The sequence below is a fragment of the Bufo gargarizans genome, chromosome 1 (assembly GCF_014858855.1).
Source record: "Bufo gargarizans isolate SCDJY-AF-19 chromosome 1, ASM1485885v1, whole genome shotgun sequence".
Lineage (NCBI taxonomy): Eukaryota > Metazoa > Chordata > Amphibia > Anura > Bufonidae > Bufo > Bufo gargarizans.
The window spans coordinates 295,861,934-295,885,796 of NC_058080.1; the positions used below are offsets into that span (position 1 = coordinate 295,861,934).

At 42.0% G+C, this 23,863-nt stretch overlaps 1 protein-coding gene across 2 annotated transcripts in view; it reads left to right on the forward strand.

The window, feature by feature from the left end:
- TMEM150C (transmembrane protein 150C) overlaps positions 1-23,863 on the forward strand; it is a 252,534-nt gene that overhangs the window by 71,616 nt on the left and 157,055 nt on the right. Inside the window, exon 2 of one of the 2 annotated variants that reach the window (XM_044304729.1) lies at positions 4,457-4,550. The exons of the other annotated variant lie outside the window; for it this stretch is intronic. The gene's annotated coding sequence lies outside the window, so the exon portion shown is untranslated. The remainder of the gene's footprint in view (positions 1-4,456; positions 4,551-23,863) is intronic. 2 annotated transcript variants of the gene reach the window in all.

The window sequence follows — 23,863 nt, forward strand, 5'->3', positions numbered from 1 at the left end:
TATTGATGGTTAAATGCACTTGGTGTGACAGCTTCACCCTGATGTAGGATATAGCCAAAAAAAACACACTATTGAGGGTTAAATGCACTTGGTGACAGCTTGCCCCTGATGTAGTATATGGCCAAAAAATAACCACACTATTGATGGTTAAATGCACTTGGTGTGACAGCTTGACCCTGATGTAGGATATAGCAAAAAAACAGCCACACTATTGAGGGTTAAATGCACTTGGTGACAGCTTGCCCCTGATGTAGTATATGGCCAAAAAATAACCACACTATTGATGGTTAAATGCACTTGGTGTGACAGCTTCACCCTGATGTAGGATATAGCCAAAAAACAACCACACTATTGAGGGTTAAATGCACTTGGTGACAGCTTGCCCCTGATGTAGTATATGGCCAAAAAATAACCACACTATTGATGGTTAAATGCACTTGGTGTGACAGCTTCACCCTGATGTAGGATATAGCCAAAAAAAACACACTATTGAGGGTTAAATGCACTTGGTGACAGCTTGCCCCTGATGTAGTATATGGCCAAAAAATAACCACACTATTGATGGTTAAATGCACTTGGTGTGACAGCTTCACCCTGATGTAGGATATAGCCAAAAAACAACCACACTATTGATGGTTAAATGCACTTGGTGTGACAGCTTGACCCTGATGTAGGATATAGCCAAAAAATAACCACACTATTGATGGTTAAATGCACTTGGTGTGACAGCTTGACCCTGATGTAGGATATAGCCAAAAAACAGCCACACTATTGAGGGTTAAATGCACTTGGTGACAGCTTGCCCCTGATGTAGTATATGGCCAAAAAATAACCACACTATTGATGGTTAAATGCACTTGGTGTGACAGCTTCACCCTGATGTAGGATATAGCCAAAAAACAACCACACTATTGAGGGTTAAATGCACTTGGTGACAGCTTGCCCCTGATGTAGTATATGGCCAAAAAATAACCACACTATTGATGGTTAAATGCACTTGGTGTGACAGCTTCACCCTGATGTAGGATATAGCCAAAAAACAACCACACTATTGAGGGTTAAATGCACTTGGTGACAGCTTGCCCCTGATGTAGTATATAGCCAAAAAATAACCACACTATTGATGGTTAAATGCACTTGGTGTGACAGCTTGACCCTGATGTAGGATATAGCCAAAAAACAACCACACTATTTAGGGTTAAATGCACTTGGTGACAGCTTGCCCCTGATGTACTATATGGCCAAAAAATAACCACACTATTGATGGTTAAATGCACTTGGTGTGACAGCTTCACCCTGATGTAGGATATAGCCAAAAAACAACCACACTATTGAGGGTTAAATGCACTTGGTGTCAGCTTGCCCCTGATGTAGTATATGGCCAAAAAATAACCACACTATTGATGGTTAAATGCACTTGGTGTGACAGCTTCACCCTGATGTAGGATATAGCCAAAAAAACACACTATTGAGGGTTAAATGCACTTGGTGGCAGCTTGCCCCTGATGTAGTATATGGCCAAAAAATAACCACACTATTGATGGTTAAATGCACTTGGTGTGACAGCTTCACCCTGATATAGGATATAGCAAAAAAACAACCACACTATTGATTGTTAAATGCACTTGGTGTGACAGCTTGACCCTGATGTAGGATATAGCCAAAAAATAACCACACTATTGATGGTTAAATGCACTTGGTGTGACAGCTTCACCCTGATGTAGGATATAGCCAAAAAACAACCACACTATTGAGGGTTAAATGCACTTGGTGACAGCTTGCCCCTGATGTAGTATATGGCCAAAAAATAACCACACTATTGATGGTTAAATGCACTTGGTGTGACAGCTTCACCCTGATGTAGGATATAGCCAAAAAACAACCACACTATTGAGGGTTAAATGCACTTGGTGACAGCTTGCCCCTGATGTAGTATATGGCCAAAAAATAACCACACTATTGATGGTTAAATGCACTTGGTGTGACAGCTTCACCCTGATGTAGGATATAGCCAAAAAACAACCACACTATTGAGGGTTAAATGCACTTGGTGTGACAGCTTGACCCTGATGTAGGATATAGCCAAAAAATAACCACACTATTGATGGTTAAATGCACTTGGTGTGACAGCTTCACCCTGATGTAGGATATAGCCAAAAAACAACCACACTATTGAGGGTTAAATGCACTTGGTGACAGCTTGCCCCTGATGTAGTATATGGCCAAAAAATAACCACACTATTGATGGTTAAATGCACTTGGTGTGACAGCTTCACCCTGATGTAGGATATAGCCAAAAAACAACCACACTATTGAGGGTTAAATGCACTTGGTGACAGCTTGCCCCTGATGTAGTATATGGCCAAAAAATAACCACACTATTGATGGTTAAATGCACTTGGTGTGACAGCTTCAACCTGATGTAGGATATAGCCAAAAAACACCCACACTATTGAGGGTTAAATGCACTTGTTTACAGCTTGCCCCTGATGTATTATATAGCCAAAAAATAACCACACTATTGATGGTTAAATGCACTTGGTGTGACAGCTTCACCCTGATGTAGGATATAGCCAAAAAACAACCACACTATTGAGGGTTAAATGCACTTGGTGACAGCTTGCCCCTGATGTAGTATATGGCCAAAAAATAACCACACTATTGATGGTTAAATGCACTTGGTGTGACAGCTTCACCCTGATGTAGGATATAGCCAAAAAACAACCACACTATTGAGGGTTAAATGTACTTGGTGGCAGCTTGTGCTGGCGCACCACAAGACACAAAATGTCCGCCGATCACCCCAGAAAAAAGTGAATGAAAAACGCTCTGGGCAGCCTAAAAACAGTGAGCAATTGAATAGCAGCAGTTCAATCATCCACAGCTGCAGATCGATCACTGAATGAAGTCTTTTGGAGGAGTTAATCACTGCCTAATCTCGCCCTAACGTTGCAGCTGCAACCTCTCCCTACACTGATCAGAGCAGAGTGACATGTGGCGCTACGCGACTCCAGCTTAAATAGAGGCTGGGTCACATGTTGCACTGGCCAATCACAGCCATGCCAATAGTAGGAATGGCTGTGACGGCCTCTTGGGGCAAGTAGTATGACGCTTGTTAATTGGCTGCTTTGCAGCCTTTCAAAAAGCGCCAAGAAAGCGCCGAACACCGAACCTGAACCCGGACTTTTACGAAAATGTCCGGGTTCGGGTCCGTGTCACGGACACCCCAAAATTCGGTACGAACCCGAACTATACAGTTCGGGTTCGCTCATCCCTAGTTGGAATAGCTTAGTCAAAGCCCAGATCTCAATCCAATAGATAATCTCTGGTCAGACTTATAGATTGCTGTTCACAAGCACAAACTATCTAACTTGAAGGAGCTGGAGCAGTTTAGCAAAAAGGAATGGGCAAAAATCCCAGTGGTATGATGTGGCAAGCTCATAGAGACTTAACCAAAGCGACTTGGAGCTGTGATTGCCGCAAAAGGTGGCTCTACAAAGTATTGACTTTAGGGGGGTGAATAGTTATGCATATTGACTTTTTCTGTTATTTTGACCTATTTGTTGTTTGCTTCACAATAAAAAAAATATTCATCTTCAAAGCTGTGGGCATGTTCTGTAAATTAAATTATGCAAATCCTCAAACAATCTATGCTAATTCCAGGTTGTGAGGCACCAAAATACGAAAAAAGTCAAGGGGGTGAATACTTTTGCAAGGCACTGTATGTCCAGAAAACCATCCAACATTATTTTTTTTTGTTAAAAAAAAAAAAAAAGAAATTGCATAGAATAGTCTGGTAATATGTGATAACAAATGTTGATGCTAGTGCTCCTCTAAGACTGATAAACTTCATACCAAGATATCCTGTGGTCATTGACTGATTAATAATACACATTGGGATGAAACTTATTTTCCACGCCCTTGTGAAGGACATGAGGTGTGCACTAAATGCTTAGTTAAAAAACTTGTCCAGATGGACTACACATGGGATCAGATGGACTACACATGAGAAGGAGAGGGCTAGAGCTGGGGCAGCTGCATGCCATCAAATCCTTGCCCTCTTGCAGTGACCAGTTGCCTCACAAGCATTTTTATAATATACAAAAACAGTCCATGGCGCTCTGATATGTATAAGTAGGTGCAGAAGGGTCCACTCCATATGATAGCAGATAGAACTTCGCACACAGCAATAGTCCTAAATGCTGTGATTTATTTGGGGCTATCCACACGTGACAATTCAGTCTGGAGGACCTTTATCAAGTACTGATTGCTGTTGGTCGAGAGAGGAAGATATAAAGGCACTTGAGTTAGTATGGAACTGGAAGGAATTCAACCTCCGTTGCCATGGTACAGGCTCTTGTTCTTTGTGCTACCTTTGTAATATCTTTTTGCCATTTTCACATATTTTTCCTGTTTATGAGCTCCTTGTAATTATTGTGTTGCCTTCTTTTGACAGATCTGTTTGTGTTATTACTTAGTACCTTCAGTGAATAACTGTGTGCTGCTGTGACTGGGCTGTGGGTGTCAGTAACACCTTATGAATACTAAATGTAAGTACAATATATTCATGCTATTGAGCTTACTTGAATGTTCATGGGTTAATGTATGTTGATTGCTCGGCTGTTTCCATAAAAAAGCACATATGCAGTCACATAAGGATGGAAGGTCACGGCAGGTCTCAGAGGTCCAGAAATGGTACCCAGATTTATCAGACCTTTATGGTATATCATTTGAAGAGGAAATATGCTTTAACTACATAGTCAGTGTTCATTGAAGACAGCATTTCACATTGTGTGATCACTCTGCTATATAGTAGATTGTCTATTTTTTTTTATTAAAGAAGCCCTCAGTTTTTTGTTTAGTTTTTTTTGTGTGGGGGGGGATTTTATATATATTACTCACCACCGACATTCTAACAGTGTCATTTATTGCACCCTTACCCAGTTGCATTCATACATTTTGAACCTTTTCATTATGGGAACCTGGTTATGTGGTCTCCAGTCTGACCGCTTACTCTAATGTGTAAACAGGAACTTGGTCTCTCTCCTGTGGCTGACTTCCTGTGAACTACAGCATGACATCATCACCAATCAAATCCCTCCTGGCACCGCAGGCCCCTCCCCACCATCCACGTTCCTCTGTATGTCAATGTATTCTGTTGAAGATATAATTTCTCCCTTCTTTAAAGAGCAGGAGTGCAGATATATAGTACTTAAGTGTATACAGTGACTAGCTGCAGTTATATAAAACCCCTGACTCACACTGCCTGTCTGTACTATCTGTGTGTACTGACTCTCCAGTGTAGTTTTATGTGATGTCCTGAAAGCTGACAAAGGAGAGAGAGATGACAGGGCAGAGAGGGGAGACGGGCGCAAGCTGCATCACATAGGACAGTGATGGCGAACCTATGGCACGGGTGCCAGAGGCGGCACTCAGAGCCCTCTCTGTGGGCACCTGCGCCTTGGAAAAAGTCTATGGCGTACCAATATGCTTTAGACTTTTCCTGCCATTCATCAGCACAGGACGCACTATGAACAGCACAGGCAGCACACTGAATGTAGGCTATTAAGCTATTATAGCTAAATGATAAAGTACATGGAAGATATACTATATTGGTATTCAGATTAAATTGCCGTGCTGGCACTTTGCGATAAATAAGTGGGTATTTGGTTGCAGTTTGGGCACTCGGTCTCTAAAAGGTTCACCATCACTGACATAGGAGAACATGGAAACTTTGCAGTGTGAATGGACAACTGCTCTGTGTGACTGATCTGTCATGGCTGCCCTCAGAGGACACAGACCAGTGCAATGTGGTGAGACCCAGTTCCCTCTGTCTCTGCAAAGCCAAGCATGATCGGATATGCAGGATTCATTAGGAAAACCATATGTGAGGGGAGAAGGAATCAAGATGGCAGGCAACCCACAAATTACACATGAAATAAAACAGTTATACACAAGATATACACAACAGCCTTTATCTTATTTTTTAATAATGGCGTATCCTGCACTATATGCTTCTTTGATATATTCACCAAAAATGTACATTTATGTTGTATGCAGGAGTGGCTTTTTGCATTCAGACAGGCATGTGTGACTAAATGATTGTGTATGGAACCTCTCACGATCGTGCACATGCAGTCCTGTCTGTGGGCAGCATGGACAGAGCAGGATAAGGCTACTTTCACACTAGCATTTTTTGCAGATCGTCATGGATCTGCAAAAACACTTCTGTTACAATAATACAACTGCATGCATCTGTCATGAACGGATCCGGTTGTATTATGTCTTATATAGCCAAGACGGATCCTTTATGAGCACCATTGAAAGTCAATGGGGGACAAATCAGTCACTATTGTTTCAGAGAAAACGGATCTGTCCCCATTGACTTACATTGTGTGTCATGACGGATCCGGCTTTTCTCCGCACCACATCGTGGACAGAAAAACGCTGCATGCAGTGTTATTCTGTCTGCGATGGGTACTCAACCAAACTGAACGGAATGCATTTTGGAGCATTTTGTTTTGTTTAGTTCAGTTGTATCCTTATTGACAATGAATGGGGACAAAACTGAAGGGTTTTCTTCCGCTATTAAGATCCTATGACGGATCTCAATAGCGGAAATAAGAGCACTAGTGTGAAAGTAGCCTAAGCTGAGAAGGTTGATGCATAGTTTTGTTGGCAAAAATTCCTTATTACTAGTATTTTATTCATTTAAGTCCCTGTTTTTTCTATTCTTAGCAGTCCAACACGCGGTTTTGCTTAGTGACTGACCGCTATCTATGTATACATAGTCATACAGCGAAGGTTGGCCATTATTAAGTTGAACCACCCACTGGACTCGTAAGAATAAAGTAGGGATTTAAATGGGCTGTGCCATGATTAAAGGTTATCCCCTATCCACAAGATAGGGCGCAACTAACTAATCGATTCTGAGAACAGGGGTCTTGTTCCCCCCTCTGACTGGAGCAGTAAGTCAAGCAAACACCCAACCACTCCATTGGTTCTCTATGGGGCCGCCAGAGATAGCCCAATACAGCGCTCAGCTATCTCTGGCAGTCTCATAGAGAATGAATGGAGTGGCAGGGGACATGCTTGATCTGCCACTCCCATCAGAACAGGGGAATAGTACCCCACTCCCCAGGATCAGTGGGGGTCCCAGGAGTCGGGCCCTGACTTATTAGTTATCCCCAATCCTAGAACCCCTGTGGGTTATTTTTTTTTTGTGTGTTTGTGATTTACTTTGGGTTATTTTGATTTCACTATTGTGGTTGTTTCCCAGTGGTTCTATTCATATCTGGCGATGGCATGTGCGTAGGATATATGCATACAGCAAGTTCTAGACTTAGATGTTATTACTGGAATTATCCAGTGTAGATTACATTGCTGTACCGATTTACTTTTATTTGGTATGGATGGTTAACCCCATACTAGCCCTGCTATTATCAGCTTTACCACCTTCTCTTCTATTGAAGCTTTTTATTTGTACTATCATTGTATATTTATTATATAGGTATAATACATTATATGGCTCAGTGGTTAGCACTGGTGTCTTGCAGCACTGTGGTCTTAGGTTTGACAACATCTGCATGGAGTTTGTATGTTCTCCCTGTGCTTGTGTGGGTTTCCTCCAGGTCCTCCAGTTTCCTCCTACACTCCAAAGACATACTGATAGGGAACTTAGATTGTGATCCTCATTGGGGACAGTTGGATGCTAATGTCTGTAAAGCGCTGCGGAATATAGTAGTGCTATATAAGTGCATAAAATAAATAAATATGCTGTTTTAAATTTTTGAGAATGCCATAGTTTTTTCGGTTGACTTTATAGGTTTTGCTAACTGCCTTACATAGGATGAGTACCTCTAGCACTATCAGAATTATTCTTTCATTTTCAAATATTGCAGCTTAGGACTGGAGTGAGGCTGATTGCAGTCATGGGTAGCTGTAAGGACACTGAAGCTTACATAGAAGTCAATGTAAGCACCTCCGTCCTTACAGAAAGGCACAAGGACATGGTTGATAGCAGACCAACTTAGTAGTAGGTTTAGTAAGTAACGTGAGCTATAGACGTGCTCACACTAGTTGAGACTTCTACAATACCTGCATCTATAATTAGATTTACTACAAAAATAGTGGTTTATAAGTCTACTTTCACACTGGCGTTTTGGCTTTCCGTTTGTGAGAGCCGTTCAGGGCTCTCACAAGCGGTCCAAAATGGATCAGTTTGCATTGGAAAAGGATCAGCTCAGAATGCATCAGTTTGCATCAGTTCAGTCTCCATTCCGCTCTGATGTAACTGAGCCAAACAAATCCGTCCTGGCACACAATGTAAGTCAATGGGGACGGATCCGTTTTCACTGACACAATGTGGAACATAAAGATAATACAAACGGATCCGTTCTGAACGGATGCCGACGGTTGTACTATCTGACGGATCCGCACAAAACGCGAGTGTGAAAGTAGCCTAAGCCCCAGGCACAGAATATCTCACAGCAGTTCCAGATGACTGTAAAAATTAATTCTATGGGCATTAATCTCTGCTCCTAATTTGTGTACCTTGTCAAATATTCAGATTTACGTTTAGGCTTATGTAGCCTTAGTTGGGGGGGGGGGGGGGGTATGAGTAATATCCCTCCCACAACAGACTCTTGCGCTGACCTGTGTGTATAATGGGACCTGGAGCCTTTGCTGAATGGAGTGGGAACATAAATGAAGTATATCAGTGCCTCCACCCAGTATAGAGCCTCTGTATAAGGGTCCATTCACACGTCCATAGTGTATTGCGGATCCACAATACACCCGGCCAGAACCCACATAGAACTGCCTATTCTTGTACGCAATTGTGGACAAGAATAGGACACGTTCTATTTTTTCCCAGAGCCGCGGACCGGAAGGATCGGGGGCGCGCTCTGGAAATGTGGATGCGGACAGCACACTGTGTGCTGTCCACATCCATTCTTGCCCCATAGAGAATGAATGGGTCCGCACCCGTTCCGCAATTTGTGGAACAGATGTGGACCCATTCTGCGAACGTGTGAATGGACCCTTACAGAGAGGATCTCTTCCTGGGACTTGCCTATGAAATATAGCTAGTAGCCTTAAAGGATAACTGTCATGTTTTCATCAAAATAATCTATTTAAGCATATGTTACTGCTGCAGCAGCATAATGCATAAAGCAATCTTTAGTTTCTTCACATACCACTGTTTTCCGTAAGTTGTTCCCTTAGTTACAGCTGTTTAAACATTTACAATATGATAACCTTCTCAAGATGGCTCCTCTGCCAGTTCTCTGAGGCCAAAACTGCTTTCCCTCACTTCCCATACATACTTGCTGTAGCCAGCAGCTCCCTGCCAGCCAATCAGATTGGATTACTGAGAGATACGCCTCCTCACGCTGAAGCCTAATGCAGGCATGCAGTGTAAAGGACCGCCCCTCTGTCTTCTGTTTATACTAAAAGGAAGACAGAAAAGCCCTAGCAATGGTATTTTAAGGGAGCAATGGAAAGGGACAGAGGAAATTAATAAAAGCTGTTATTATAAGATAATTACAGATCTCTTGACAATCATTGACAGACTAACTCAGGTATACATGCCTAGCTCTAATAAACTAGCAAATAAAATAAAAAATGACAGTTAGGCCCCTTTCACACGGGCGAGATTTCCGCACAAAGAGGAGCATGCTGCGATTTTCACGTAAGGCATAAGTGATACGTGAAAATCACCGCTCATGTGCACAGCCCCATAGAAATGAATGGGTCCGGATTCAGTGCGGGTGCAATGCGTGAGTTGAACGCATTGCACCCGCACTGAATCCGGACCCATTCATTTCTATGGGGCTGTGCACATGAGCGGTGATTTTCACGCATCACTTATGCGTTGCGTGAAAATCGAAGCATGCTCCTCTTTGTGCGTTATAAGGGAAAATAATAGCATTCTGAATACAGAATGCATAGTAAAATAGGGCTGAAGGGGTTAAAAAAAAATAAAAAAATATTTGAACTCACCTTAATCCACTTGTTCGCACAGCCGGCATCTCTTCTGTCTTCTTTCTTCAGGACCTGGGTAAAGAACCTGTGGTGACGTCAATACGCTCATCACCATGGTGATGGATCATGTGAATGACCATGTGATGAGCGTAGTGACGTCATCAAAGGTCCTTTTCCTCACAGATGAAGACAGAAGAGATGCCGGCTGCGCGAACAAGTGTATTAAGGTGAGTTAAAACATTTTTTATTTTTTTTTAACCCCTCCAGCCCTATTTTACTATGCATTCTGTATTCAGAATGCTATTATTTTCCCTCATAACCATGTTATAAGTGTAACAGGGTTCCGAAGGTGCACTCGGTCTCCCATTATCCGCAGACGTGCTGCTTAGCTTCGGGAGCGAGGATCTGTGCTTGACCTCGTTCCCAGGGCGGCTTTGCTAGCTGGGAGGTTCCCTGCTCCTAAGTCTGCCTTGAGCGCCGAGCTGATCACTCTGTGCTCGACTGGTTGGTCTGTCGGTCATGTGACGCTGGCCACGTCACATGACCCTCACTCCCCCCTATAAATACAGGCAGCCTGCTGGCCACAGGTTGCCTATTAATTTAGGTTCCACCTGTGATGTTGTATTTCCTGGCGTACTTACCTCCTGCTGTTTCCTGACGATCCTCTGCCTGCTCCTTGTGTACTTTGCTGCTTTCCTGGTATTCTGACCCCGGCCTCCTCCTGACGATCCTCTGCTTACTCCTTTTGTACTTCACGACTCTCCTGGTATTTATGACCCCGGCTTCTCCTGACTATTCTCTGCTTGCTCCATTTGTACTTTGTAGCTTTCCTGGTATTGACTCGGTCCGTTCACGTTCTGTTGTTTGTCTGTCTGTCATCCCTGCACTTAGTTCAAGCTAGGGATTGCCATCCAGTTGTCCCCTGTCATTAGGACTCGCGAGGCAAGTAGGCAGGGCCAGGGGTAAGGGTGGAGCGCAGTGGTCACTTCCCTCCCCCCTGTGTGTGTGTGTACGCGACCGTTACAATAAGGGAAAATAATACAATCTACACAACCTTGAACCCAAACCTGAACTTCTGTGAAGAATTTCGGGTCTGGGTACCACAGTCAGTTTTTTATCACGCGCGTGCAAAACACATTGCACCATGGTCACATTTCACACGGCATCTGAAGGGTAAAATAGCTGCACGTGCGAGCGGGTGCCATGTTTAGGGACCGGACTTCCGCCGTACATATACGGCGGAGGTCCTTAAGGGGTTAAGTTATATACCCGGATATATATATATATATCAGAAAGAGTCCTGTGCACGATACCTCCAGGCAACAGAAGAGACAAACCAGGTGCAGGGGTCCCTGTGGATGACTGTAGATCCAGGATTCGTCCAGGAGATGACAGACAGCTGATCAGGAGATGACAATAATGAAAAGATTTCTCCCAGGCAGTAAACAGAGCAACAACAACAGTAGTAGATGCAAGCCTAACTACCCTAACACGGAGTCCTTAACCTGCCAACTAATCTACCAGTGCAACCAGGCTTCTAGTTGGCCGTCGGAAGCCTAACCTATCACTACCCTGAACTATATACTGCCACTGGCCTTAGACTCCTAGAGACCTAATATGTGTCCTCACTGCAGCTCTGTCCCTCATGGTTCTGACTGTGTTTACAAAACAAACCTTGTACTGAATCTCTGGGGTTTCTGAAGCCAAGCAGCAGGGGCAGAGAGGCTAAATACACTATATCTTAGTTGTAGTAGCAGTTCCCTACACTTATTTCACATGAACTGTACAGAATGAGTCAGGGTCTGTTCAGGGAAAAACTGATGGTTTTGTACACAAATTGAATCAGTTTTGTCTGTAACTGCATTCAGTGTTTCAGCTTTTTCCATGTCGATGCAATCAGTTTTTCATGTGTTTTTTAACACGTGTGAAGAAAAACTGAAGAATAACACTCAACATCTAGCAACGATCAGAGAAAAATGGATTGCATACAGATGCCTTCTGTTTTTAATGCAACCCCCAATCATTTCTATGGAGCCAGGGCTGGAGTAAAAACATACGATATATAACATGGCGCAAATACAGATCCATTGAAATGAATGGGTCAAGATTCAGTATGTATGCTGTCCTTTCACAACACGCAGAAAACTCATGTGAAACAGGCCTTAAAGGACAAACAAGAAAGAATTTTCATCCTGAAACAGGAAAATACTTAGACAGGTATGTTCCATTAGGTGTACTAATATATAACATGAGAAAAACAAAGTACACCCTCTATGGTTTTTAGGACATCATTTAAAAAACATCTGATCCTTAAAATTCAGTCTTAAAATTAGGTAATTATAACCTCAGATGAACAACACACAATAGACTCCACCATGTCATTATTTATTCAGCAAAAGTTAAGCGCAAAATGGAAAAGCCATGTGTGAAAAACTAAGTGCACCACATGACTCAAAAGCTTGTAGAACCACCTTTCGCAGCAATAACTCGTAGTCATTGTTTTCTGTATGACTTTATCAGTCTCATATCATTCTGGGGAATCTTTGGCCCAGTCTTATTTACAACCTTGCTTGAGTTAATTGAGGTTTGTGGGCATTTTTTTATGCACAGCTCTCTTAAAGGGGTTATCTTGAAGAGAATGACCTATCCTCAGGATAGCGAAAAAACAGAAAGATGACAGCAGCATATCCAAATGAGAGTCCTTTATTCACCGAACTTCCATGTACAAATAACTGCAACGTTTCGGCTACACAGTAGCCTTTATCAAGCATAATGTCAAACATTGATACCAAACTTATATAGTGCCAATAATACCACCCCCTAATCAAAGGGAACCAATAGAATTAAATTCCATATTCACACAACACCCACCAATTTATTATCATCCAATATAATACTTCATCTTCATCTAATGATAATACATCCACTAAAATTGGTGACACGTGCGTTACCTCATGGTGATAGGTAGTAACCGGGAACTTCACTGCATGCACTACCCTCATTTGGATATGCTGCTGTCATCAGTATTTTCGCTGATCTGTTGACCATTGAGGATTGGTGGTTTGGACAAGCTGTTGCATTCCGAGGGAGTCATATAAGGTGCATGGTGCTGCTCTAAATTATTTGTTACTACTATCCTCAGGATAGGTAATCAATATCAGATCAGTGGGTGTGGAACCACTGCGTTAACCAACAACTTTCACTTTGGATTAATCCTAAGGTTGTTATCCTGGGACTCCCCTGGTTTTCAACCTCTATGTCCTATACATGAATCTGGACTTTGCTGCAGGGAAGCTACCAGGCCGCTTCCTTTTGGAGTAGTCCCTGTGTGGTTGACAGTTGATCCAGAGACACCCATGCAGCACACCAATAGGTCAGGCAAAACCGTAGTCAGGGACTGGCCGAGGTCAGGGCAGGCATACTACGTGCTAATCCATGAAAAAAGTCCAAGGTCAGGGCAGGCAGCAAAGGGTCAGTACGGTAATCAGGCACAGGTCAGGTCAGGGTCCGGAGAGTCATAAACAGTAAACAGAAATTCATACAGGGGCAAAGAATCGAGTAGCACACTTTCACAGGGACTAGCAAGCTAGAGAACCTATAGCACAGGCATCTCTCCCTATGAAAAAGTCCTCTAAGCACCCTCAGGTGTCCAGCCAGTGGCTGGTAAAAATTGGTGTGCGTGCATGCAGCAGGTGTTCTGTACATGTGTTATTCTACTTATTAGGGTCTGCAGGAGGTGACAGGCTCTCTTTAATTTTTAACACACAGCTTCTGCATTTTGACCTTGTTTTTGTTAAATAGTGATACATTGTAATTTGCCGTGATGTTGTTCATTATTAATTTTAATACCTTCTAATGACCGGATGTTTTTTATTATGACCTGTTTGAGAACAAAGAGTAAATAAGGCTGTGGATCAGCCAGATCATCACTAACAGACATTCTTGGGAAACGCTCGCTCATCGGGTAATCACATCTTTTATGTGGTCACTAAAATTATCATTTGTAGACCGCAGAATGCGCTGTCTAATCACGCTCTGCCACCGATAAATAATGATTCTGTATGGGGATGAGCGTAACCATACTGTGGCGGTGATCACTCCATGTGAATGCAGTGGTCTCATTCACTGACAAGCAGGCAGTTGTCGGGAAGGAACGCTTCCTTCCCAACAACCATTTGCTGAATCTTGCAGTGTAATACAGCCGGTACTCTCAAAATCAGACTTAGCCGGGCCAATTATTAAATGCTTTACTATTTATCTTAATGGCCTGCATGGCCAGCCATATCCTGACCCTCAACTATTGACTGATTTCTGGGAGTCTCAGAAGCCAGAGCTGCAATGTTCACCTGTATTTATAATGTAATTATCATCTGTGTGACCCCATCACTAAAGACAAGTGGCGGAAGCACTTCGCTCAATGCTCTGCCAATTCGGTTGTGCTCCATTCCAGACCAAACAATGTACAGGCTCATAGTAAGTGTATGAGCCAATACACCTCTAGCCACGCTCTCCGAAGAGAGCCGAGCAGAGCCATTCGGGACCTTAGTGGCACAACTCATCTGAGTGCTTCTCGATAATGAAATGGCTGTTCCACTTTGATACATCGTTTTAGTTGTAGATGAAAAGATGCTTTGTAAGACATGTGACTCGGGTCATACTTTAGAATGCCTCTTGAACGGACTATTTTCTTTTTAAGAACCTTTAAAAATGACAGTCAGAATTAAAATGTGGCAATTTTACATTCGTAAATAGCGCTAATATTTAACTGTGTTGACACTCTGTAATCATATTACAAACTGACATACCTAAATCTAAACACCAAGGAGCTGTCTTTCACAAAGTGAAAATGCATTGCTATACTTCAATTTACTGCTGAAATTGCTTTGGCTCTTGAAGCAGAACTCTTCATTTATCTTGATTTTCCAGGGACAACTGAAACCATTTATATTGAATTCCCTGATTTCTACACGTAAGACTGGATACTTTGTACTAGATTTTTATAGATTACAATAAATAAGCCAAAAAAAAAAAACACTTATGATTAGTACTGGTGAATGGAAGTCTGCTTGTACGCCGAGATTTAAGGGACAATGTCAACATATACTATGTGGACAGTTGGACTGAGATTTGGTCACTGTGCATGCCATTGTAGTATATTGAACTTTTTACCCAAGGACACATCTGGATTTGATTTAACGTTTAACATGGCCCTATTTAACATGGCCCTATAAATGATTTAATTCAGACGATAAAGGAATACATATGATAAAGGACAATATTCTTTTAGTTGACCATTTACAACTGCATTCCTGCAGTTCATACTAAATGCTCACCTTATTGTTTGCATGGTGCAGCAGTAATCAAGCTTTAAGGGAAATGTGTCACAAAAAATGTTAAAACCAGATAGTAACACATCCTTTTTTTCTATCTGTTTTTATTTTTTGATTGTAGATTTTTTTCACTGTATTTCCACAACATTATTATGGGGGCGGACATCTTGCCTGAGCTGTTCTTAACAGCATTTACACAGCATTAAAAAAATGCTTTACGGCAGCCCCATGGGCAATAGACACGGCGGTCAGGAAGGGACCCTATTGACTTCTAAGGAGAGTTTTATTGACCGCTCTGTGCAGAGGACATTGTACAAGGAAAGAATAGATAAGCTCTGACAATCACCCATTGTAAATGGTGGATCCTGTCTTATCTATACACAAAGGTGATATCATTACAGGCAGGATTAGTATGAGATAGCTGCAGTAAAGTGATCTGTACAGACCAAGAAGTGGCGTCAATTATTAGGCTTCGTGGCCAGTGTGAAAACTGCAGAATTTGTAAAAAAAAATTGCAAATTTCCAAGTTACAATTTCTCTACTTCTATAATACATAGTAATACCTCCAAAAATAGTTATTACTTTACATTCCCCATGAAGTATGTTTGGATCATTTTGGGAATGATATTATATTTTTTGGGGATGTTACAAGGCTTAGAAGTTTAGAAGAAAATCTTGAATTTTTTCAGAAATTTTCAAAAACCCAATTTTTAGGGACCAGTTCAGGTCTGAAGTCACTTTGCGAGACTTACATAATAGAAACCACCCAAAAATGACCCCCATTCTATAAACTACACCTCTCAAGGTATTCAAAACTGATTTTACAAATGTTGTTAACCCTTTAGGTGTTCCACAAGAATTCATGGAAAATAGAGATACAATTTCAAAATTTCACTTTTTGGGCAGATTTTCCATTTTAATAATTTTTCTGTATTGGAATGCATTGGCTGTATGAGTAATACTGTGTGTATTACTCATACAGCTTCCGGCCTGTGAGATCCAGGGGGCTGGATCTCACAGGCTCGTCACCGGAAGGCAGCACGATGCCTTCCTTAGACATCGCGCTGCCTTCTATGCCATCGGGTCCCCCCCACAGCCGCATGGGGACCCGATGGCACCGCCCGCCACAGCAACCGCAGGTAAAAGCCGCAAACCGCAGGTCTGAATTAAGGACTCGGCAAACATGGCGTACTGGTACGTCCTAAGTCCCTAAGGGGTTAAATATAAAGTGATATGGAAAATTAAAAATAACATCATCAAAAATTATTTTAAATATTTCAAAAAGTGATTTAAACAGCAGGTCATTTTCTGATGACACATTCCCTTTAACCATTCAGTTTTGGCATGCAATTGCCTACAGTAGTTTCAGATTAAAAGGAGCAGATCTTTGGTGTGGTATTCTTCTCCAGTAGCTCATTCACGTTAAAGTTTGATGTGTTGTGCATTTTTCTATGTAGTCCTTTAACCACTTCCAGACCGGGCCATTTACCCCCTTCCTGACCTGGCCTAATTTTGCAAATCTGACATGTATAACTTTATGAGGTAATAACTTATCCAAGCCATCCAGAGATTGTTTTCTCCTGACTCATTGTACTTCATGTTAATGGTAAATTGGAGTCAATATGTTTTACCTTTTTATTTATAAAAACAAATCCAAAAGTTAAAGTTAAAGAATTTGAAAAAATTCACTGTTTTCTAAATTTGAATCTCTCTGCTTTTAAGACAGATAGTGATGCCTCATAAAATATTCATAAATTAACATTCCCGATATGTCTACTTTTATGTTGGCATAATTTTGGTAATGTAATTTTATTTTTTAGGACGGTAGAAAGTTTATAACTTTAGAAATTTCCAAAGTCAACTTTTTTAAGGATCAGTTCGGTTCTGAAGTCACTTTGCGGGGCTTACATAATAGAACCAACCCATAAATGACCATATATTTTAGAAACAAAACCTCTCAAACTATTCAAAACTGGTTTCATAAATGTTGCTATCCCTTTAGGTATTCCACAGGAATTAAAGCAAAATAGAGGTGAAATTTCTAAATGTAACTTTTTTTTGCAGATTTTCCATTTTAATAAAAAAAATTCCTAGAACAGATCAAGGTTTAAAAACAAAACAAACCTCGATATTTATTACCTTGATTCTGCAATTTGCAGAAACACCACATATGTGCTCATATACTGCTGGGCACATGACAGGGCACATAAGGCAAGGAATGCCAATTGTTTTTTTGGAGGGCAGATTTTGCTGGAATGGTCTTTGGGCACCATGTTGCATTTGAAGAGACCCTGATGTATCCCCACAGTGAAAACCCCCAAAAAGTGACAAAATTTTGAAAACTACACCACCCAAGGAATTTTTAAGGGCTGTAGAAAGCACTTCACTCAACAGGTGTTTCATATACCCTGCCTGTCCAAAAAAAAGGTCGCCACCAAAACAAAAAGGTCACACACTCTAATATTTTGTTGGACCACCTTTAGCTTTGATTACGGCACGCATTCGCTGTGGAATTGTTTCGATAAGCTTCTGCAATGTCACAAGATTTATTTCCATCCAGTGTTGCATTAATTTTTTTATCAAGATCTTGCATTGATGATGGTAGAGTCTGACTGCTGTGCAAAGCCTTCTCCAGCACATCCCAAAGTTTCTCAATGGGATTAAGGTCTGGACACTGTGGTGGCCAATACATGTGTGAAAATGATGTCTCATGCTCCCTGAACCACTCTTTCACAATTTAAGCCCGATGAATCCTGGCATTATTATCTTGGCATATGCCCGTGCCATCAGGGAAGAAAAAATCCATTGATGGAATAACCTGGTCATTCAGTATGTTCAGGTAGTGAGCTGACCTCATTCTTGGAGCACATACTGTTGCTGAACCTAGACCTGACCAACTGTAGCAACCCCAGATCATAGCACTGCCCGCACAGGCTTGTACAGTAGGCACTAGACATGATGGGTGCATCACTTCATCTGCCTATCTTCTTACCCTGATGTGCCCATCACTCTGGAACAGGGTAAATCTGGACTCATCAGACCACATGACCTTCTTCCATTGCTCCAGAGTCCAATCTTTATGCTCCCTAGCAAATTTAAGCCTTTTTTTCTGGTTTGCTTCACTGATTAGTGGTTTTCTTACAGCTATACAGCTGTTCAGTCCAAATCCCTTGAGTTCCCTTCACATCGTGCGTGTGGAAATGCTCTTACTTTCACTATTAAACATAGCCCTGAGTTCTACTATTGTGTTTCTTCGATTTGATTTCACCAAACGTTTAAGTGATCGCCGATCACGATCATTCAGGATTTTTTCCCGCCACATTTCTTCCTCGAATACGATGGGTCCCCACTATCCTTCCAGTTTTTTATAATGCGCTGGACAGTTCTTAACCCAATTTTTGTAGTTTCTGCAATCTCCTTAGATGTTTTCTCTGATTGATGCAACCCAATGATTTGACCCTTCTCAAACAGACTAACATCTTTTCCACGACCATGAGATGTGTCTTCCGACATGGTTGTTTAAGAAATGAGAAGCAACTCATTGCACCAGTTGGGGTTAAATAACTTATTGCCAGCTGAAAGATAATCAGCCATGCAGTAATTATTCAATAGGAGGCTCATAATTATTTGCTTAGTTAAATCCAGGTGGCGACTTTTATTTTGGACAGGCAGTGTAATTTTTAATACTTGGGTGTGAAAATAAAATGTTTTTTTTTTTACAAGACAATGGTGCTTAGGCCCTAACTTTCTTCTTCACGAAAGATAACAGGAGAATATCCCCCACAATTTGCTACACACTTTCTCCTGAATACAGTAACACCACAATTATGGTCGTAAACTGTTATTTGGGCATACGACAGAGCTCTGAAGGGAAGGAACGGCATCTGGATTTTGTAACATAGAATTTTCTATCGTTTTTAAGAGCAATAATTTTTTTTATTATTTTGTTGATCAAGCTGCATGGGGGCTTATTCTGTGCGGGACAAGCTTTAGTTTTTATTGCCACCATTTTGGGGTACATTTGGCTTTCTGGGTGCTTTTTATCTCATATTTTGGGAGGTGCAGTCACAAAAAAGCAGTTTTGTGTCATTTTTCTATATTTTCTTTTTTTACACTGTTCACTTGATTGGGTAGATCATGTGATATTTTTCTAGATCCGGTCGACGATTCCAAATATTTCTAGTTTTATTTAATTTTTACGTTTTACACAATAAAAACATTTTTAGAAAAAAAATCATGTTTTTGTGTTGCCATTTTCTTAACCACTTGGCGCCACGCTAACGCCGAAAGGCGTCATTGCGGCGGCTCTCCCAGGCTACGCTAACGCCAATAGGCGTCATCTCGCGTGAGCCGAGATTTCCTGTGAACGCGCGCACACAGGCGCGCGCGCTCACAGGAACGGAAGGTAAGCGAGTGGATCTCCAGCCTGCCAGCGGCGATCGTTCGCTGGCAGGCTGGAGATGTGATTTTTTTAACCCCTAACAGGTATATTAGACGCTGTTCTGATAACAGCGTCTAATATACGTGCTACCTGGTCCTCTGGTGGTCCCTTTTGTTTGGATCGACCACCAGAGGACACAGGCAGCTCAGTAAAGTAGCACCAAACACCACTACACTACACTACACCCCCCCTGTCACTTATTAACCCTTTATGAACCACTGATCAGCCCATATAGACTCCCTGATCACCCCCCTGTCATTGATCACCGCCCTGTCATTGATCACCCCCCTGTCAGGCTCCATTCAGAGGTCCGTATGATTTTTACGGATCCACGGATACATGGATCGGATCCGCAAAACGCATACGGACGTCTGAATGGAGCCTTACAGGGGGGTGATCAATGACAAGGGGGTGATCACGCATATAGACTTCCTGATCACTTCCCTGTCATTGATCACCCCCCTGTAAGGCTCCATTCAGACGTCCGTATGATTTTTACGGATCCACTGATACATGGATCGGATCCGCAAAACACATGCGGACGTCTGAATGGAGCCTTACAGGGGGGTGATCAATGACAGAGGAGTGATCACCCATATAGACTCCCTGATCACCTCCGTCATTGATCACCCCCCTGTAAGGCTCCATTCAGACGTCCGTATGATTTTTACGGATCCACGGATACATGGATCGGATCCGCAAAACACATACGGACGTCTGAATGGAGCCTTACAGGGGGGTGATCAGGGAGTCTATATGGGATGATCACCCCCCTGTAAGGCTCCATTCAGACGTCTGCATGTGTTTTACGGATCCACGCATTCATGGATCGGATCCGCAAAACGCATACGGACGTCTGAATGGAGCCTTACAGGGGGGTGATCAGTGACAGGGGGGTGATCACCCCATATACACTCCCTGATCACCTCCTGTCATTGATCACCCCCCTGTCATTGATCACCCCCCTGTAAGGCTCCATTCAGACGCCCGTATGTGTTTTACGGATCCACGCATCCATGGATCGGATCCGTAAAACGCATACGGACGGCTGAATGGAGCCTTACAGGGGGGTGATCAGGGAGTCTATATGGGATGATCACCCCCCTGTAAGGCTCCATCCAGACGTCTGCATGTGTTTTACGGATCCACGCATCCATGGATCGGATCCGCAAAACGCATACGGACGTCTGAATGGAGCCTTACAGGGGGGTGATCACCCCATATACACTCCCTGATCACCCCCCTGTCATTGATCACCCCCATGTAAGGCTCCATTCAGACGTCCGTATGTGTTTTGCGGATCCGATCCATGTATCCGTGGATCCGTAAAAAACATGGACGTCTGAATGGAGCCTTTCAGAGGGGTGATCAGTGACAGGGGGGTGATCACCCCATATACACTCCCTGATCACCCCCCTGTCATTGATCGCCCCCCTGTAAGGCTCCATTCAGAATTTTTTTTGGCCCAAGTTAGCGGAAATATATATATATATTTTTTTTCTTACAAAGTCTCATATTCCACTAACTTGTGTCAAAAAATAAAATCTCACATGAACTCGCCATACCCCTCACGGAATCCAAATGCGTAACATTTTTTAGACATTTATATTCCAGACTTCTTCTCACTCTTTAGGGCCCCTAAAATGCCAGGGCAGTATAAATACCCCACATGTGACCCCATTTCGGAAAGAAGACACCCCAAGGTATTCCGTGAGGGGCATATTGAGTCCATGAAAGATTCACATTTTTGTCCCAAGTTAGCGGAAAGGGAGACTTTGTGAGAAAAAAAATAAAATAAAAAATTTACGCTAACTTGTGCCCAAAAAAAATTTTTCTATGAACTCGCCATGCCCCTCATTGAATACCTTGGGGTGTCTTCTTTCCAAAATGGGGTCACATGTGGGGTATTTATACTGACCTGGCATTATAGGGGCCCGAAACCATGAGAAGAAGTCTGGGATCCAAATGTCTAAAAATGCCCCCCTAAAAGGAATTTGGGCCCCTTTGCGCATCTAGGCTGCAAAAAAGTGTGACACATCTGGTATCGCCGTACTCAGGAGAAGTTGAGGAATGTGTTTTGGGGTGTCATTTTACATATACCCATGCTGGGTGAGATAAATATCTTGGTCAAATGCCAACTTTGTATAAAAAAATGGGAAAAGTTGTCTTTTGCAGAGATATTTCTCTCACCCAGCATGGGTATATGTAAAATGACACCCCAAAACACATTCCCCAACTTCTCCTGAGTACGGCGATACCAGATGTGTGACACTTTTTTGCCGCCAAGGTGGGCAAAGGGGCACATATTCCAAAGTGCACCTTTCGGATTTCACAGGCCATTTTTTACACATTTTGATTTCAAACTACTTGCCACACATTAGGGCCCCTAGAATGCCAGGGCAGTATAACTACCCCACAAGTGACCCCATTTTGGAAAGAAGACACCCCAAGGTATTCCGTGAGGGGCATGGCGAGTTCCTAGAATTTTTTATTTTTTGTCACAAGTTAGCGGAAAATGATGATTTTTTTTTTCTTTTCTTTTTTTCTTACAAAGTCTCATATTCCACTAACTTGTGACAAAAAATAAAAAATTCCAGGAACTCGCCATGCCCCTCACGGAATACCTTGGGGTGTCTTCTTTCCAAAATGTGGTCACTTGTGGGGTAGTTATACTGCCCTGGCAATTTAGGGGCCCTAATGTGTGCGAAGTAGTTTGAAATCAAAATCTGTAAAAAATGGCCGGTAAAATCCTAAAGGTGCTCTTTGGAATGTGGGCCCCTTTGCCCACCTAGGCTGCAAAAAAGTGTCACACATCTGGTATCGCCGTACTCAGGAGAAGTTGGGCAATGTGTTTTGGGGTGTCATTTTACATATACCCATGCTGGGTGAGATAAATATCTTGGTCAAATGCCAACTTTGTATAAAAAAATGGGAAAAGTTGTCTTTTGCAGAGATATTTCTCTCACCCAGCATGGGTATATGTAAAATGACACCCCAAAACACATTCCCCAACTTCTCCTGAGTACGGCGATACCAGATGTGTGACACTTTTTTGCCGCCTAGGTGGGCAAAGGGGCACATATTCCAAAGAGCACCTTTCGGATTTCACAGGTAATTTTTTACACATTTTGATTTCAAACTACTTGCCACACATTAGGGCCCCTAGAATGCCAGGGCAGTATAACTTCCCCACAAGTGACCCCATTTTGGAAAGAAGACACCCCAAGGTATTTCGTGATGGGCATAGTGAGTTCATGGAAGTTTTTATTTTTTGTCACAAGTTAGTGGAATATGAGACTTTGTAAGAAAACAAATAAAAAAAAAAAAAATCATAATTTTCCGCTAACTTGTGACAAAAAATAAAAAGTTCTATGAACTCACTATGCCCATCAGCGAATACCTTAGGGTGTCTACTTTCCGAAATGGGGTCATTTGTGGGGGTTTTCTACTGTCTGGGCATTGTAGAACCTCAGGAAACATGACAGGTGCTCAAAAAGTCAGAGCTGCTTCAAAAAGCGGAAATTCACATTTTTGTACCATAGTTTGTAAACGCTATAACTTTTACCCAAACAATTTTTTTTTTACCCAAACATTTTTTTTTTATCAAAGACACGTAGAACAATAAATTTAGCGAAAAATTTATATATGGATGTCGTTTTTTTTGCAAAATTTTACAACTGAAAGTGAAAAATGTCATTTTTTTGCAAAAAAATCGTTACATTTCGATTAATAACAAAAAAAGTAAAAATGTCAGCAGCAATGAAATACCACCAAATGAAAGCTCTATTAGTGAGAAGAAAAGGAGGTAAAATTAATTTGGGTGGTAAGTTGCATGACCGAGCAATAAACCGCTAAAGTTGTGGAGTGCCGATGTGTAAAAAAGGGCCTGGTCACTAGGGGGGTATAAACCTGTGGTCCTTAAGTGGTTAAAGCCATATTTTTTTTTCATTTTTTCTGGCTATAGACTTGTGTGAAGGCTTGTTTTACTTTTACTCTTGAATGATCGCTGAGTAGTGGCCCTTGTTTCCACATTGGGAAAACGAGAATAAGGCTGAGGCTACACGATGACATGTGTAGCCCTAGCCTTATTCTTGTTTTCCCAATTGTG